General features: G+C 45.0%; 1 long non-coding RNA gene across 1 annotated transcript; it reads left to right on the forward strand.

Moving 5' to 3' along the window:
- The first annotated feature begins 7,694 nt into the window (after window positions 1-7,694).
- LOC147786549 (uncharacterized) lies at window positions 7,695-9,477 on the forward strand. The gene is made up of 2 exons (XR_015414725.1): window positions 7,695-8,352; window positions 9,283-9,477. It is a non-coding gene; the product is annotated as an uncharacterized LOC147786549 (long non-coding RNA).
- Window positions 9,478-15,215: the final 5,738 nt, after the last annotated feature.

Consider the following 15,215-nt stretch of genomic DNA (forward strand, 5'->3'; position numbering starts at 1 on the left):
CGTGTGCTAGTGAGTCATCTTTGCCAGTTTGTAATGCGTGTCAATCAGCAAAAAGTCATCAGTTACTATATACTAGTTCTTCTCATAGGTCTTCGTCATCTTTGGAACTTATTTTTTTGGATGTTTGGGGCCCTGTACCTCCATATGTTGGGGGTTTTAAATATTATATTAGCATCATTGGTGATTTCAATAAATTTTCGTGGACCTATTTGATGCATGATCGTACAAAAAATCTTCGTATATTTTTGCAGTTCCAAGCTCATGTTGAGCGCCTCCTAGATACTAAAATCAAATGTGTCGAGTCTGATTGGGGTGGGGAATTTCAGAAAATTCATAACACATTCTTTCGTTCCCTTGGAATCGCTCATCGTGTTTCGTGCCCTCACACATATCAACAAAATGGGTCTACTAAACGCAAACACCGTCATATTGTTGAAACTGACCTAGCCCTTCTAGCTCATGCTGATGTACCTATTAAATTTTGGGATGACGCGTTTCTTACAGCCACATATTTCATCAATCGTCTTTCTACTCGTGTCATCGATAACAAATGCCCCTTAGAGCTTCTTTTTCATACCCCACCAAATTACTCTTTATTAAAAGTTTTTGGGTGTGCTTGTTGGCCTCATCTTCGCCCTTATAACAAACAAAAGCTCTCTTTTCGATCCAAGGAATGTGTCTTTCTAGGCTTCAGTTCTTTACATAAAGGGTATAAGTGTCTTGACACCGATTCTGGTCGTGTCTATATTTCTAGAGACATCATATTTGATGAGAATGTTTTTCCGTTCAAGAGAACCCCACCCAATTCTTCCCCAACCTTGCAGCCAATGCACAATGCCCCTCATTTGTGCACCTTGCGTTTGGGTCATAGCAATACTAATTTGGAGAATGATCACATGCATATATCTATGCCTACTAACTCTTTGGATGCAGAAAACCTGGTGCCCACATCAGCTTCAGAATTGCCGCCACAATCTTCCATGTCGCTGCCGCGCGAATCGACGTTGGTTGTTCTGTCAATGATTAGGGCCTCGGATCCTCCCCCAGCAGATAATATTGCGCAATGCCTGGTCGGATCTTCGGTCGCTGGTCGACCGACTACTGTAGCACCAGTTACTCCCCTCGCGACGGCTGGTACGGCTGTCCCCTCTGTAAGGCCCACGTTTTGGGCCCATGGCCCAATACAATTTAATAATTATAAAAATAAGCCCTAGGGTTCAACCATTGGGGCCAAACCCTTAAGCCAGTTGCCTTTCTTCCTCCTTTTCGTCATTTTCTTCTTTAGACCGCTACCACCCAATGCTCACGCTGTCCCGCAGCCGAATATTTCCCACACCACCCCATGCCCTTCGCACATCAGAAAACAGCCGCCCAACACCCACATTGCTGCCATGAGGGAACACCATCGTCGTCGCCAGAACCGACAACAAGAGGAGTAAACGCAACAAAGATTCAACGCGGTTTCCTCTAGGATGGTAGGATTGGAATCAACCCCTATGTAGGAAGAAGGCTTGAGTGGATTTGGACCATTGTGGATTAGGAAAGGCTAAGAAAGCAGCTACCCAGGTAAGGGACACGCCTATTGAAACTAAGCGTTTTGTTTTTTAAAAATGGGCCGAACAAATTTGTCATATGGCTATGTGGTATGTAATCTGATTGCTGTCTTCCGTGTAATTTGATTAGGTTATGTGCTGCTGTGTAATCTAATTAGGCTGTGTAATCTGATTGTTGTGTGCCATGTAATCTAATTGCTGTGTGCCGTGTAATTTGATTAGGTTGTGTGCTGCTGTGTAATCTGATTAGGCTGTGTGCTGTGTAATTTGATTAGGTTGTGTGCTGTTGTGTAATCTGATTAGGGTGTGTAATCTGATTAGGTTGTGTGCTGTTGTGTAATCTGGTTAGGTTGTGTGTTGTTGTGTAATCTGGTTTAGGTTGTGTGTTGTGGTTAGTGGTATTTGGTGATTGAGTTTGATGCGAGTTGTATGACACAATATACGCGGGGCCTATTGCCTGCATATTATGCTTGTAGGTAGCAGCGGTTAAGGGGCTTGTGGTAATAGTTACATGTTGTGTGTTTCAGGTAACTAGCCACCAATAGTCACCTTTGGGGTGATTGTAGAAAATGACTATCAAGGTAAGGGTTACACGCTGTGTGTTTCGGGTAACCAGCCTTCAATAGTCATTTAGAGGAAATAAGGAGGGAGGTGATGTTCTTGTGGTAACAGTTACACACGGTGTGTTTCGGGTAACCAGCCAGGAATAAACATTTTAAGGAGTAAAGGTGGCGTTGATGTTCTAGTGGCAATAATCACCTGCTGCGTGTTTTAGTTGATCGCCTTATGACGATTTGTATGTTTGACCCCAATAGGGAGTTCCTTATTGAGTATTTTAATACTCACCCTGTTTTAAAAATGATTTTTGACGCGAAGCTATGGCACGGAGGTGACAAGTAGGATGCCAAAGTCAGTCATGGGGCGATTCAAGGATTTTTATGTCTTTTTGTAGTCTCATTTTGTTGGAGACGTTTCCGCACTTTTGTTATTAATTTAAACTATGTTGTGGACGCCTAGTTTATGGGAACTAGGCGGTCACACCATATTTCCTTTTGATTTTAATTTCCTTTGTTTTGAATATCTTTAGGCGGCATATTTTTAGCTTTTTAAAGGGGTACCACGCACCTAATTTATAATAAATGATCGTTTTTGCATGGTTTTCATCATCTTCAAATAAATCACATTATTTTTTGTAACGGCTCTGACCGCTACTCATATGATAAGTCGGGTTGTTACAGTTGGTATCAGAGTCTAATTATGGGATTCTGTAGACTGCTTACATCGTAAGCCAAAGAGTCGCCCATGACTGAACGGCAAACCCTCGTCACTTCCAGGTATGCTTGGCCATAAAATGGAGGAATATGTATTGTTGAATATTGAAATTACGTTGGTTATCATGGATGATTTTATGTACGCTTGTAAATCAAAATTAGTGGATAATGCATGTTGCTTAATGTACGAATATGTATTGTCGAGTATTGATATTTTGATGGGTGATTTTATGCACACTTGTATGTCGAAAATAGTGGATAATGCATGTTGCATAATATGTGAATATGTCGTGTTAAATATTGATATTTTGATTGACTATCATGTGTGGTTTTATGTACTCGCAAGTCATAAAGTAGTGGATAATACACATTGCATAATACCCGGCTGAAAAAATGAAATTTTACGAGGTAATTAATTGTGGATTAGGAACGAAACAAGTAAAAGGATGTCTGGCCAAGTAACAAATTGGGGAGGTAAACGTGCTCGAAGCGGACCGACAAGGGGTACAGGAGAAGCCACCTTTAGAGGCCCCACTTCAAGAACAGTCAGTAAATGCGAACCCAAATCTGGGAATAGGAGTTCCCCCATCTGATCTACCGAGAGCAAACCTTGATACTCCGGAAGTACCTAATATGACTGCGATGATGGGACTAATGCAATCCATGGCATAGACAAATTGGCAATTGGCATAACTGATCCCGACCTTAGTGTAAAGTGCCAGGCAGACGACCCATCACAACCGGGGGGACGCTGACGCAACAGAAGAAAGCAAGTATTTTCGAGCTTTCAAACGTTGTGATCCCGAAGTATTCTAGGGAAAATCCCAGGACCCTGTTGTAGCTGAATTATGGTTGTCGGCTATTGTTGAAATTTTTCGACGCATGAAGTTTCCGGAGGAGCATAGACTGAGTTGCGTGACTTACCTGTTACGCAAAGATGCTAAACTGTGGTGGCAATCAGCCTCCAGGGCGATTGCTACGGACGAAGAAGATATCACTTGGACACAGTTTAGAGCAACGTTCCTCTAAAAATACTTCAAACCAGTGGTGCAAAATAAGAAGCAACGTGAATTCCTAAGCATTGAGCAAGGAAACACGTCAATAGAGGAATATGAATAAGAGTTTGTCCCGCCTGTCCCGTTTCGCCCCAATAATGGTCTCAATAGAAGAGCTGAAAGTAGAATGTTTTGTTATGGGCTTGAGGCCCGATGTCCGAGCGGCGGTGTCAGCTCACCTGCAACCTGATTATGCAACAACACTCTAACTTGTCGAGATGCTCGACGATAGGGAGTATCCGACAGAAGACACCCAAACCCACTTAAACACGACGGTTGACCAGAAGAGAAAGAGAGAACAGACGTCACCTACCTCCTCAAAGGTACCTTGGCACCAGGCCAAGACAAATTTAAACCAAGAGCGTAGGCAACCAAAGGCTCGCTCACAGAACACGCCACGTGATAGACCACGTTGCACAAACTGTGGGAGACGTCACGCAGGACAGTGCAAGTTTAAGAATAGGGTATGTTTCAACTGTCACCAAGAATGCCACGTTGTCGCGCATTGCACTCAAGAGAGAGCAACTAGTACCAATAGAACCCCTGGTAACCAACCGACCTCAAACCCGAGGCCAGCTCCGCAACAGGGGCAAATGTATGCTACCACTCGCCAGGAGACAGAAAACTCCAACACGGCAGTCACAAGTACACTCTCTATTCTTGGGTACTACGCATGGGTCTTGTTTGATTCTGGGACAACCCACACCTTTATCTCTACTAACCTTGTAAAACATGCAAGAGTAGAAGTTGAACCGCTAGGGTACGAGTTGTCTGTGGGTACCCCGGCAGGGGTAAGTATGGAAGCCTTCGAGAGGGTAAAGGAGAGTCAGTTGTGTGTGTCGAACCACACGATGAATGTGATGTTGATAGTCCTAGATATGACCAATTTTGATGTCATCTTAGGGATGAAGTGGTTAGCGAAAAACCATGCTTCCATTGATTGCTTCAATAAGGAGGTTGTGTTCAGACCCCCTGGTCAGCCAAGTTTAGAATTCAAGGGGACCAGGGTAGAAATGGTCCCGAAGATAATCTCGGCATTAAAGGCAAGGAGAATGTTATCCCAGGGTGCTTGGGGGATATTAGCTCATGTGGTGGAATTCGTACGAACCAAGGCAAGCATTAACTCAGTGCCAGTAGTGAGAGAATTCACCGACGTGTTCCTAGAAGATCTCCCCAGCCTACCCCCGGAGTGGGAGGTGAAATTCAAAATTGTACTTGAGCCAGGAACAAACTCTATTTCAAGAGGCCCGTACAGAATGACCCCTGCTGAACTGAAAGAAATTTGCAGCTCCAAGAGCTACTAAACAAAGGCTTTATACGTCCAAGTGTGTCCCCTTGGGGACCCAAGTGATATTTGTGAAAAAGAAGGACGGCTCTATGCGCTTATGCATGGACTATCGGGAGCTTAACAAAGTGACAATTAAGAACAAGTATCCTTTACCCCGCATCGACGACCTATTCGATCATTTGCAAGGAGCAATTGTGTTCTCAAAGATTAACTTACGATTAGGCTACCATCAGTTGAGGATTAAGGAGAGTGATATCCCAAAAATAGCTTTTCGCACAAGGTATGGACATTACGAGTTTAGGGTAATGTCGTTTGGCTTGACCAACGCTTCAGCAGCATTTATGGGGTTGATGAACAAAGTGTTCAGAGAATTCTTAAACAGCTTCATGATCGTCTTCATCGATGATATCCTTGTATACTACAAGACTAGGGAACAACACAAGAAACATCTCAGGTAGGTGTTGACCACTCTAAGAATGAACAAGTTGTTTGCAAAGTTCTGCAAGTGTGAATTTTGGGCAAAACAGGTAGGATTTCTTAGGCATGTAGTTTCACATATGGGAATCACCGTAGACCCAGCAAAGATTGAAGCGGTGACGAATTGGCCTCGCCCGACCACAGTGACGGAGGTACAAAGTTTCTTTGGTCTAGCAGGGTATTATCGGCGGTTTGTGCAGGGTTTCTCCAAGATCGCCACCCCCCTCACCGAGTTGACCAAGAAAGGAAAGTCGTTCACCTGGAATGATCAGTGCGAGGATAGTTTCCAAGAACTTAAACAGTGGTTAGTAACAGCCCCGATACTTACTATGTCGTCAGGAGATGGAGACTTTTGTAGTATATAATGATGCTTCAAAAAAGGGGTTAGGGTGTGTCCTCATGCAACATGGGAAGGTTATCGCCTATGCTTCACGTCAACTAAAAGAATACGAGTGAAACTATCCCACCCACGACCTTGAGCTCACAACAGTGGTATTTGCACTGAAGATTTGGAGACACTACCTTTATGGAGAAAGGACCCAAATTTTTACTGGCCACAAGAGCCTTAAATACTTCTTTACTTAGAAGGAGTTAAACATGAGACAACATCGGTGGTTGGAGTTGGTTAAAGACTATGACGTGGATATACTCTATCACTCGAGAAAGGCGAACGTGGTAGCTGATGCATTGTGCCAAAAATCAGCATACACGTCTCCTCTAATTTACCACACAAAAAGCTATCCAGCAGGATCTGGAACGCACCGGTGTAGCGGTGGCCGTAGGGGAGGTCGCAGCTCAATTGGCCCAGTTAACGGTACAACCGACCTTGAGGCAACATATTATTGATAAACAACATGGTGATCCAAATTTGGTTGGAAAAAGACGTTTGATAGATGTCAATCAGATAGAGGAGTTTTCATTGATAGTCGATGGGGGGCTCTTGTACCATGGACGGTTGTGCGTGCCAAATGATGAAGAGCTGAAGGTAGAAATCCTAACTGATGCTCACCACTCGCCATTCGCCCTACATCCGGGCAGTACCAATATGTATCACGATTTAAAATGACATTATTGGTGGCGGAATATGAAACTTGATGTAGTCGAGTTTGTGAGCAAGTGTCTGGTTTGTAAACAAGTCAAAGCCCCAAGGCAGAAAAAAGTGGGGTTATTACAACCACTTAGCGTACGTGAATGAAAGTGGGAGAACATCGCCATGGGCTTTATCGTGGGATTACTGAGGAAGCCCAGAGGCTACAGAGTTATATGGGTTGTGGTTGATAGGCTCACCAAGTCAGCTCACTTCCTGCCAGGGAAATCCACTTATTCCGTGGATAAATGGGATCAGTTGTACTTGAAGGAAGTAACAAGATTTCACAGGGTACCGGTATCCATTGTGTCAGACAGGGATCCCCATTTCACATCAAAGTTTTGGAAAAGCCTTCAGCAAGCATTGGGTACATGGCTAAAGTTTAGTACAGCATTCCACCCAAAGACGGATGGGCAAACTGAACGCTTAAACCAAATTCTAGAAGACATGTTATGAGCCTGTATGTTGGACTTTGCCAGTAGCTGGGACATACACTTACATCTCATAGAGTTCGCATATAACAACAGTTATCAAGCGACGTTGGGTATGACACATTTTGAGGCCTTATACGGGAAGAAGTGTAGATCCCCAGTGTGTTGGGATGAAGTAGGAGAACGCAAGTTGTTGGGCCCCGACTTAGTGCAAGCAACTAATGAGACTATCTAGAAAATAAGGACTAGAATGCGTACGATCCAAAGCAGGCAAAAGAGTTATGCCTATGTGAGACGATGGGATTTGGAGTTTGAGGTGGGAGACAAAGTATTCCTTAAGGTGGCTCCCATGAAAGGCGTTCTTAGGTTCAGGCGCAAAGGAAAGTAAAGCCCACGCTTCATTGAACTATTTGAGATCTTGGAGCGAGTGGGACTATACATAGCGACTATACTTTTAGGAGTTCACAATGTATTTCATGTATCAATATTGCGACTATACATAGCAGACCGAACGCATGTGATAGATTTCAAACCTATACGGTTGGATAAGGGTTTGAACTAGAAGAAGTGAAGTGAAAACTCTACGTAATCGAGAGAGCGCGTTTGTTAAAGTATTATGGCGGAATCACCAGCTAGAAGAAGCCACTTGGGAACGAGAAGAGGAAATGATGCGCAAGTACCCTGAGCTCTTCATAGCAGAAGGTATGTAGCGCAAGCCTTCTGCATTTAAATGAAGCTTTCGAGGGCGAAAGTTTCTTTTTGGAGGGGATATTGTAAGGCCCACGTTTTGGGCCCATGGCCCAATACAAATTAATAATTATAAAAATAAGCCCTAGGGTTCAGCCATTGGGGCCAAACCCCTAAGCCAGCCGCCGTTCTTCCTCCTTTTTGTCATTTTCTTCCTTAGACCGCTGCCACCCAACGTTCACTCCCGCAGCCGAATATTTCCAACACCACCCCGCGCCCTTCGCACATCAGAAATACCGCCGCCCAATACCCACATCACCGCCGCGAGGGAACGCCATCGTTGTCGCCAGAACCTTCATAAGAGGAGTAAAAGCAGCAAAGATTCAATGCGGTTTTCTCTCGGGATAGTAGGATTGGAATCAACCCCTACGTAGGAAGAAGGCTCGATTTGAGTGGAGTCGGATCGTTTTGGATTAGGAAAGGCTAAGAAAGCAGCAACCCAGGTAAGGGACACGCCTGCTAAAACTTAACGTTTTGTTTTTGAAAAATGGGCCGAACAGAATATTCATATGGCTATGTGCTATATAATCTGATTGTTGTGTGCCGTGTAATTTGAGTAGGTTCTGTGCTGTTATGTAATCTGATTAGGCTGTGTAATCTGACATTATGTGCCGTGTAATCTAATTGCTGTGTGCCGTGTAATTTGATTAGGTTGTGTGTTGTTGTGTAATCTTATTAGGCTGTGTAATCTGATTAGGCTGTGTGCCGTGTAATTTGATTAGGTTGTGTGTTGTTGTGTAATCTAATTAGGCTGTGTAATTTGATTAGGTTGTGTGCTGTTGTGTAATCTGATTAGGTTGTGTGCTCTTGTGTAATTTGATTAGGTTGTGTGCTATTGTGTAATCTGGTTAGGTTGTGTGTTGTTGTGTAATCTGGTTTAGGTTGTGTGCTGTGGTTAGTGGTATTTGGTGATTGGGTTCGATGCGAGTTGTATGACACAACATACGCGAGGCCTATTGCCTGCATATTGTGCTTGTAGGTAGCAACGGTTAAGGGGCTTGTGATAATAGTTACACGTTGTGTGTTTCGGGTAACTAACCACCAATAGTCACCTTTGAGGTGATTGTAGAAAATGATTATCAAGGTAAGGGTTACAGACTGTGTGTTTCGGGTAACCAGCCTTCGGTAGTCATTTTGAGGAAATAAGGAGGGAGGTGATGTCCTGTGGTAATTGTTACATGCAGTGTGTTTCGGGTGACCAGCCAGGAATAATCATTTTAAGGAGTAAAGGTGGCATTGATGTTCTGGTGGCAATAATCACTTGCTGCATGTTTTGGTTGATCGCTTTATGACGATTTGTATGTTTGACCGCTATAGGGGAGTTCCTTACTGAGTATTTTAATACTCACCCTGTTTTTAAAATGATTTTTTAGGCGAAGCTGTGGCATGGAGGTGACAAGTAGGATGCTAAAGTCAGCCATGGTGCGATTCAAAGATTTTTATGTTTTTTTTTTTTTAGTCTCATTTGGTTGGAGAGACATTTCCACACTTTTGTTATTAATTTAAATTATGTTGTGGACGCCTAGTTTATGGGAACTAGGCGGTCACACCAGATTTCCTTTTGAATTTCCTACTTTGTTTTAAATATCTTTAGGCGGCATTTTTTAACTTTAAAGGGGTACCCCGCACCTGATTTCTAATAAATGATCGTTTTTGCATGGTTTTCATTCATCTTCAAATAAATCACATTATTTTGGTAACGGCCTTGACTCTACTTATATGATAAGTTGGGTCGTTACACCCTCAATTGTGAATCCTGCACCTACTACTTATTTGTATGGTACTCGATTGAAGCATAATATCAAGAAATCCAAGGTGCGTACAGATGGAACAATAACATATTCTGTAGTTCGGTTTTCTGCCTCTGAACCTACTTCACATATTACTGCTATGGAGCATCCCCTCTGGCGTTAGGCAATGAATGATGAATTTCAGGCACTTCTAAAAAATAAGACATGACACTTAGTTCCTCCTCGTGTTGGTATTAACGTTATTGATTGCAAATGGGTTTTCAAACTCAAGCAAAAGCCAGATGACTCTATTGATCGCTACAAAGCACGCCAGGTTGCTATGATGATACCTTTGGTCTAGTTGTTAAGCCCACTACTATTCGGCTCTTATTATCTCTTGCTATTTCTCGTGGGTGGGCTATTCGGAAGATTGATATACAAAATGTTTTTCTTCATCGCTTTCATAAAGAAGATGTTTATATGAAGCAGCCCCCTGGATTTGTGGATTCTCAACATCCTTGTTATCTCTGCAAGCTGGATAAGTCGCTTTATGGCCTCAAATAAGCTCCGCGTGCCTAGTTTTCTTGCCTTAGCTCCAAACTATTACAGTTGGATTTTACACCTACAAAGGCTGATGTCTCTGTTTTCATTTTTAACAAGACGGACATTCGAATGTATATCCTTATCTATGTTGATGACATTATCATCATCAGCTCATCTTCTACGGCTACTGAGAAACTTCTTACACAGCTTCAGGATGATTTTACTGTTAAGGATCTTGGCATTTTGAGTTATTTTCTTGGGATTGAGGTCCGCCATACTTCCAATTGACTTGTTCTGACACAACAAAAATACATTCAAGATTTATTGTCCAGAACCAATATGCTCACTTCCAAAGGTGTGCCCACACCTATGCTTTCTAGTGAGAAGTTGTTATTGGATGGTGGTGAAAAGCTCTTGCCTAAGGATACTACTCGCTATCGGAGTGTTGTTGGTGCTCTCCAATATTTGTCTCTGACACGTCCTGATATATTCTTTTGTGTCAACAGAGTGTGTCAGTTCATGTCCTCCCCGACTTCTGTACATTGGGCGGTAGTCAAACGAATTCTCCGTTATCTACATGACACTACTCATATGGGCTTGTGTCTTACGAAGTCCAGCACTAATTTGCTGAGTGCCTTTCCGGATACTGATGGGTCGGGAATCCTGATGATCATCGAAGCACTAGAGACTATGCGATCTTCTTTGGTGGCAATCTTATCTCCTGGAGTTCAAGGAAACAAATGACAGTTTCTCATTCTAGTACGGAGGCCGAATATAAGGCGATTGCTGATGCCACTGTCGAATTAATCTGGATCCAAGTCTTCTTGCATGAGCTCGGGATCTCGTAAGCGCAAGCGCCTAGCCTGTTGTGTGACAACATTGGTGCCACCTATCTGTCTGCCAATCCAATCTTTCATCGACAGACGAAGCATGTTGAGGTTGATTATCACTTCGTTCGTGAACGAGTATCGACTCGTCAGCTTGATGTGCGACTCATATCTTCCAAGGATCAGCTCGCCGAAATCATGACAAAACCATTGCAAGCTCCTTCTTTTAGGAGTTTTAGGCGCAATCTGAACTTAGTATTACATCATCGAGATTGAGGGGGGCGGGGGTGTTAAACATAGAATAGATCATATTTGTACATAGTAAGATAATCTATTGATTTACTTGTTTGTTACCATGAATCAAGGAGAATCTATGATTTCTAGTTTGTTACCAAATCTATGATTTCATGGTTTGTTACAATATAATCCTCATTATACACATTTATAAATACGTGAGGTCGTGACCCATATAGATCACAGTTGTTCGGATCAATACAGTTGTTAGCTCTGATACCAATTGTTAGATCGCTCAACAATGCACACACTCGATCAAGATGAACACAAAGAACAGAAGAGAGAACATTCAAGGAGGAATTCAAGGAATATTGACTAAAGATTTTATTATTGATGATTTCAGGGATGTACAACAAGATAGAATACAGTGAATGAACAGAAGTACATACCACTCCCTAATGGGATGGGTATATGTATGGTTTTAATTTACTAAATATAGCTTTCAAAGATTTAAACTACGAGATATAATCTAACACTATCAAATCTTTACCAAATATCTACCATATATCTCCATCAGATCTTTACAAAATATCTTCCAAATATATCTCTATTAGATCGTTGCAAAATATCTTCCAAATATATCTCTACGAGATCTAGCCATCAGATCTAGGCATCAGGCTCCATATCCCAACCATCTCCTACTTGGAGACTGATCCAGTCAACCCCAACAATCTCCCACTTGGAGACTAATCCAGTCAACCAAGAATTTCATTCTCGATCGGTACGATACCACTTCAGGCTTTGCACAACCTCAATATTCCAACATCAACACAAAATGTTTGCTGGATTCCTTGCCCCCTCTATCATCTCCAAACACATCATCATCTTCCACTAACCTCCGAGTGAAATTGTATCGCCTTCTGTGTTTTGTCTTTAAATGATAGATCGAGTTCCTCGCCAACTGCATGACACTCTAACCCTCACGGAGGTGGAAGAGGTGACCGAAAGACTACGTAACGTCGAGCAGCGGAAGAATAATACCACTTCAGCTGTTGACAAGGAGGGCCGTCTACTCCTCACGGAGGAGGAATGGCTTGCACGCCTAAAGCTCCGCGACAACACCGGCGAGAGCAACGGGTCCTCCTCCAGCCGCAAAGGCGGTAAGAAGCCATGGATGTCCCACGGGCGCACGCGCGGGAAAGATGGGAATCAAAAGAAGGAGTTGATCAATGGCAGGCCGATCCAATGCTCGAACTGTGGGAAGAGAGGACACCTGAGCAGAAATTGCTGGAGCAAGCTCAGGAATAAGGAGAAGGCTGAAAAGGCCCATGTGGCTCAATCCGAGGAGGACGAGCCAGCTCTCTTCATGGTAATTGCATGCGTCCCCAACTTCGATTCCAAATTCGATGACGATGTTGAACCCGAGAAAGAGCTCCAGCTGGGCGTAGCAAAGGTGGTACCAGCTGGGGAGCCAATTCAACTGGAGGAGGAGCAAGTGTTCGCTCAGATCGGCGAGAGGGACGAGCAACACGAGCACTGGCGATAGATCCTTGACACAGGGGCAACAAACCATATGACCGGGGCTAGATCTGCGTTCTCCGAGCTCGACTCGAGGATCAGTGGGACGGTGAAATTCGGCGACGGCTCCGTCGTCGAGATCGAAGGGCGCGGCACCATCCTGTTCGTCAGTAAGGGAGGCGAGCATCGCAAGCTGACCGACGTCTACTTCATCCAGAGGCTCAAGGCTAACCTTGTGAGCCTGGGTCAACTCGATGAAACAGGTTGCTTCATTTCCATCGAGCGCGGACTACTCAAAATCTGCGATAATCAACGACGGCTGCTCACGCAGGCAAGGCGCACGACAAACCGTCTTTTACATCCTGGAGTTAGAGATAGACCAACCCGTCAGCCTCTCGGCCAAGACCGAAGAGGTATCTTGGAGGTGGTTCGCAAGGTACGGGCACTTAAACTTTCCTGCCCTAGAAAAGCTACAGAAGAAGGAGTTGGTGCACGGCTTGCCAGAAATCAAAGGCGTGAACAAGCTGTGCGACGGGTGCCTCATCGGCCAACAGAAGCGCACACCCTTTCCGTCTCGAACATCCTACCGAGCCGATGAGCCGTTGGAGCTTGTACACGGCGATATCTGCGGGCCCATCAAGCCGGCGACCCCAGGCGGTAAGAGTCTCTTCCTCCTGTTAGTCGATGACAAAAGCCACTTCATGTGGTTGACCCTGCTGCAAGCGAAAAGTGAGGCGGCAGAGGCGGTTAAGCGCATTAAAGCGCGAGCGGAGGCCAAATGTGAGAAGAAGATGCGAGTGCTACGCACAGACCGAGGCGAGAATTCACCTCGGCAAGTTTCAGTAAGTACTGCGACGAGATCGGCATACAACGGCACCTAACGACGCCCTACTTTCCCCAACAGAACGGAGTGGTAGAGCGCCAAAATCAGACCATTGTCGGGACAGCGAGGTCATTGTTGGTGACGGCCGGGATGCCTGGGAGATTCTGGGGAGAGGCAGTAATGACGGCTGTCTATCTCCTCAATCGGTCACCAACCCGAAGCCTCGACGGGAAGACGCCATATGAGGCCTAGTACAACAAAAAACCAACAGTACATCATTTCCGCGTGTTCGGCTGCGTCGCATACATGAAGGTAACACGTCCCCATCTCGCCAAGCTCGATCCCAGGGGGCTGAAGGTCGTCTTCATCGGCTACGAACCCGGGAGCAAGGCGTACAGACTCTATGATCCTGTAGGGGGGCGAGCTCACGTGTCTCGCGACGTCGTCTTCGACGAAAGCACCTTCTGGCAGTGGAATGACGTGATCGAGGCAGACCGTAATCCAAATCAATTCACGGTGGAGTACCTCGTCACCGAGCCTGAAGAAGGAGGAGCCCAGCATCAGGAGACGTCACCGTCGCCAGCAGGTGCACCACCTGAACCAGTGGAATTCGCAACACCACGGACTGCGGATTCGACGCTGGATGCCGATCACGATACTGATCTGGAGGCTAGGTACCGGAGGATGGATGACCTAGTGGGAGGAGGTGAACCACTTGGACTAGCAGCGCGCGAGCTGGAAGAATTGGCCTAACTACATGCCATCAGTGCAGATGAACCAAACACCTTCGCCGAAGCAGAAAAGAACCCGTGCTGGCAGAAGGCAATGCAGGAGGAGATGACATCCATCACTGAGAACAAGACGTGGAGTCTGGAGGATATGCCGTCAGGACACCGAGCCATAGGGCTCAAATGGGTCTTCAAACTGAAGTGCAACGAAAAAGGAGAAGTTGTGAAGCACAAGGCTCGTCTGGTGGCGAAGGGCTACGTCTAGAAGCAAGGAGTGGACTTCGAAAAGGTATTTGCGCCAGTAGCAAGGTTAGAATCCGTTCGTTTCTTGCTGGCAATTGCGGCACATTACTCTTGGGAGGTTCACCATATGGACGTAAAGTCTGCTTTCCTTAACGGAGAGTTGAAGGAGACCGTCTATGTTCGACAACCACCTGGCTTCCTGGACAACGACAACGCTAATAAGGTACTGCGCCTGCACAAAGCACTCTACGGGCTTCGACAAGCCCCACGAGCCTGGAACGCGAAGCTTGACAGTACCCTACTGTCACTGAAATTCAAACGTTGTGCCTCTGAGCATGGTATGTACACGTACGGCCACGGCAAAAAGCGACTGATCTTGGGAGTGTACGTCGACGACCTCATTATCACTGGAGGCGACGTGGGAGTCCTCGGAAGGTTCAAGAAGGAGATGTCGAAAAACTTCGAGATGAGCGATCTCGGCGTGCTCAGCTATTACCTCGGTATCGAAGTGCAACAGAACTCTTCCGGCATCTCCATCTGCCAAAGTGCATACGCGAGGAAGCTGCTGGACACAACTGGGCTTGTGGACAGTAATTCTACCAGGACGCCAATGGAGGCCCGACTTCAACTAAGGAAGGCCGGCACTACGACGACAGTCGA

Source organism: Cucurbita pepo, chromosome 20, assembly GCF_057944985.1.
Source record: "Cucurbita pepo subsp. pepo isolate OVF chromosome 20, ASM5794498v1, whole genome shotgun sequence".
Taxonomy (NCBI): domain Eukaryota; kingdom Viridiplantae; phylum Streptophyta; class Magnoliopsida; order Cucurbitales; family Cucurbitaceae; genus Cucurbita; species Cucurbita pepo.